The following is a 4,441-nucleotide window of genomic DNA, read 5'->3' as shown; positions in this document are numbered from 1 at the left end:
GCGGAGGAGATGGCGGAGCAGCAGGCCATCCTGGAGTCCATCCAGGATGAGGCCTATATGAAGGCCAACCGGATGTTCCTCCGCCGACACGCTCTTCGCCGAACTTGACGCGGAGATAGAGGCGGAGAAGGCCGGAGCGGAGCAGACGGAGGAGCCGGAGCTACAGCTGCCGCCCATGCTGCCGGAGCCGGGCACGGAGATCGTCGACATCTCCGGCGACGAGTAGCTAGGTGATCGACGTAGTACATAGGTTTATTTTAGTTTGTATGTCTTTATATGGATTTAAGGATTTAGTATAAGATGTCCGGATGAAACTGTTAAAATTTAAGACATGCCCGGTCAGTGTCCGCGAATGCGCCCGGGCGCGTCCGCGGACGTTTGAGGGGCCGGATTTGCTAAGTCGGGTAGTAGATGCTCTTAACGTACGGCTGCTGAGATTGCGTACGCCTGCTTGAGGAATGTGTAGCATTCTCGTACGTACGCGCATGTGTCATGGTCTTTTTTTCCCCTATGACAAGTCAAGTGGCTATATTCTGTTCGATCGCATTACAAGTTGATTGATTTTGGGGAGTTTCTCTTCTCCCTTCTGAGAGAGGTTTTGAAAAATTCCAGTCCCTCCCAAATTTCTTGTTTTCCTTTGGCTACCTTTTCATAATAAAATCCATACTAGAGATGATCTTCTTAAGAGGCACTACGTTGATGATTTAACTTGTCAGTTTTATGGTGAACTGGAACTGAGACACCACTTGTTTTTCTGTTGCATTGTCGCTAACGGAATCTTGAAATGTATATGCAAAGTGTTTGAATTTGTTCCAACACAATTTATGTCTGCCTTGTCTGAGCTTTGATTTTGAAGTGCTAGAGGGTTTGGTCTTCAACCGATTCAGGTCTTACTCCATGTTAGCACGGTCTATTCACCACATAAGCACTGCCATGTGATCCCTACACATCTAATTATCTGATCACGTGAGAGGTAAAAAGATAAGAGCTAATCAGACCACTAGTTAATCAAATCAGTGATTCAGATCTAGTATTATGTACTCTTATCTCTTATGTGAAAAGGAGAGGTAAGAGGGGCTATGCTAAAATCTGCCTTCTCTGATAAGAGCATGGTTAATAGTATAGCCAACTGCTGGCTATATAAAACTGCCATGTCATATATAGCCATCATTTATATTCACTCATATAATAGTGTGGGCTATAAGATTGGCTATTATATTAGTAATTTTTTTCTATTTTCGCTCTTTCTCTTTCTTCACATTGACTGTATTTGTTTAGGAATATGCATGTAGCTAGGCTCTTGCATGAGAGCCCACTTCCTTTATTTTTTCACATCTCTCCCCTCCACATAGACAAAAGTGTCATGTAAGCTGGCTTTCACTCCCCTTATTTTTTTCACATCTCTCTTCTTCGTATAGACAAAAGTGCCATGTACGCTGGTTATAAGCCCACTATTGTACTTTCTTTAAATGGCCTTACCAATAGCTTTGGGTGGGGTATACCCTGGGCCAGCCAAAAAGTTGAGTTTTTGGGAAACCCGTGTCCAAAAAGTTGTCGTTATGTGACATCCACTCATTTTTATTCGGTTCATCATACAATGAAAAAAAATATTATCACTATCTTCGCCTAAGTAACACGAATATCTTCTCTGTATGACTTCATCTATTTTCCTAGAAAGAACGGACTACTTAATTTTACCAATTATAAACCATGAGCTGGATACAAACAATTTGGGGATTATATAAGCATGAAATGAATTTTCTCATGCTGTGCCTTTAAGTCCTTCTCAAATTTCGTACCTAACTTTAACCTAAAATTTGACTAAAAAATTATGAGTTAAATAAATAAAAAGTACGAACATAATGGAAGATTTCGTTGAAATTGTTCGATTGGAAATTTCTAGAAAAACTTTCAGTTAGTACAAGCGGTACCAAATCACAAAGAATAGTTGAGTTTTCTAGTTCATCTACTTTTATTGTTTCTTTTTCATTTCTAGAATAGTGTTGGAGGCCATTTTGATGTTTCCCAGGGGTACAAATGAAATGAAAATGAATTGATAAAACATTCTAAAAATAAAATTCTGCCAATTATACTTTATGATATTCCTTCGATCTTGCTACAGGGAGTCACACTCTCTTTTTTTTCTCTATTTGTCTCCCCCTCTCCTTCTCTCTTCTCTGCTTTGCTCTGCTACTCCTATTTGTAGATGGTTGGTCACCACTCTTAGGCCTTTTGTTCACTGCTTGTGGTGGGTCTCGAATCTTTATCCGACGCCAACTTAATAGAGAAACCCACCCGGAAGCTTCCCTCCTTCGAGTTAAAATAGTACTTGGTGTAGCAATTGTGCTTAAATCATATTTGGAGTTCTGTATTTTAGGAATGCTATAAAATATATACTACGCCCATGAAAGGAAGATCAATGACTCATATAAATTTCTTAATAGAAATTTTCTAGAAGAAGCCCAACAAGAAACTGAACATCTTGTAGTGGGGAAAAAGTAACTTTTATATTACTTCGAAAGTAGCTACTTCAGCTTCAACCACATGAATTCTTGATATTCCCTTTTATTTCTCATCAAATGAATGACATCTTCTAAAAATCCTAGTATATATTCTTAGCATGATTTTGGGGAATCTCCACGCTCTCACTCAAACAATCATAAAACGTACTCCCTCCATTCCTTAATATAAGGTGTATCTGTTTTTTCAAAAAGTTAAACATATGCATGTTAGATCAAGTTTTTAGGAAACTATATCAATATCCATAATACCAAATTTATATCATTTGACCCAACATGAAAAGTAGTTCCATATTTTAACTATTAGGTATTGCATATGTTGATATTTTATTCTATAATCTTGATCAAACATTCAAACAGTTGACTTGCACGAAAATCAATACACCTTATGTTATGGAACGGTGGCAGTATGTCTAAACCTAAGGATTTCACAAATCAAACATAAATGTTTCCAGAACAAGTAAGCACAATTTTCAGTTGTCTCAACAACATAATTGGATCAGAACAAAGATCTTATTAGAATATTCTTTCAAATATGAATCTAATAAAAATTAAAAAAATATGAATCTAATAGTACTCCCTAGAATCCATATTACTTGTTGCTGAGTTAGTACAAGCAATAGACTTTGTTGTTGGCTTATAACTAAGATTTTCTTATTCAAACTTCTAGCCCACTTTAAGCTCAAGATTGGAGTGAGACTAGTGAGGCCGGACGGAGGAAGCCCTTGGTTAGTTACGTGTAATCTAAGAATAGTTGAGGAGAACAATACTAATCACGCATGTCTCGAGCAGATTGATTGCCTTGGAACTTGGAAATAAGGGGCTGTTCGGAATCCCCCAGCTACTAGAAATCCTGGAGAGCTGCGGAGCTGGTAAACAAGCGCTCCACGAATTTCAACTACGACTCCGCCTGCTCCGAGAGTGGAGCTGCGGAGCGGAGTACCTCCAAACAGGGCCTAAGTACATACGGTGTACCGAGCAGGAAGAACAAATGTACGTTGTTGTCGTCGAATAACGAAACATGAAGGAATTACACCACTACATAAGAAACAAGTCCCTATCGATCTATGCATCGCTTTTCATCGCATCCTCTCAGTGCACTCTTGAACAAGCATTGCTTTTCATCGCCTATATAAACACACCATCCGGACACCACTAGCAACATCGGATAACCAGCCTGCAGCAAGTAGTATCGAATACCGTAGTACAACACTAGAAAGACCGATCGATAGAAGGTAGCTAGCTAGTAAGGAGGAGTAGGAAGAAGAAGAAAGATGGCGGCGGGGGGCGTGTGGGTGTTCAAGAACGGGGTGATGGAGCTGGAGCAGGAGGCGAAGAGCCGGAAGGCGCTGGTGTGCGTGCCGGCGAACGAGACGATGCGGTCGCTGGAGGCGCTGGAGTTGCGGCTGGGGTCGCTGGGGTGGGAGCGCTACTACGAGGACCGTGCCATCGTGCAGCTCCACAAGCACGGCGGCGGCGACCTCATCTCCCTTCCCCGGGACTTCTCCAGGCTCCGCTCCACCATATGTATGACGTTGTCGTCAAGAACCGCGACCACTTCAAGGTCGTCGACCTCTAGTTAGCCATCTTGGTCGGTAATATTCTTCCTATTCTAGCCGGATAAATTCGTGGCTCCGTGCCACGAATATATGTATAGACGTCATATACAAATAAGTGCGCGAGCGTGTGAGGTTATGCAAGTGTTGTACTGTCTGTGTGTGACGAAGTATGTATGTACATATCTTTGGCGGAACATGTAACCTGTGTGCACGTAACGGTGCAAAATATACGTATGTGAGTACCGGGGTTTACAATCGCTGATTCGGAAATTTGGACCCCTGCCGAAATTAATATTTTGTTCGAAAGGTGCTCTCCTCTTGGACGATCTAGGTGCAGCAAGCACTCCATCGTCAACACTGACT

General features: G+C 41.4%; 1 pseudogene; it reads left to right on the top strand.

Moving 5' to 3' along the window:
• Positions 1-3,697: 3,697 nt before the first annotated feature.
• LOC123048738 (flowering-promoting factor 1-like protein 5) lies at positions 3,698-4,204 on the top strand (annotated as a pseudogene).
• The last annotated feature ends 237 nt before the right edge of the window (positions 4,205-4,441 follow it).

This window comes from Triticum aestivum, chromosome 2D (assembly GCF_018294505.1).
Source record: "Triticum aestivum cultivar Chinese Spring chromosome 2D, IWGSC CS RefSeq v2.1, whole genome shotgun sequence".
Classification (NCBI taxonomy): Eukaryota; Viridiplantae; Streptophyta; class Magnoliopsida; order Poales; family Poaceae; genus Triticum; species Triticum aestivum.
The sequence above is the reverse complement of the archived record's forward strand: the minus strand, read 5'-3'. Positions and strand labels throughout refer to the sequence as shown.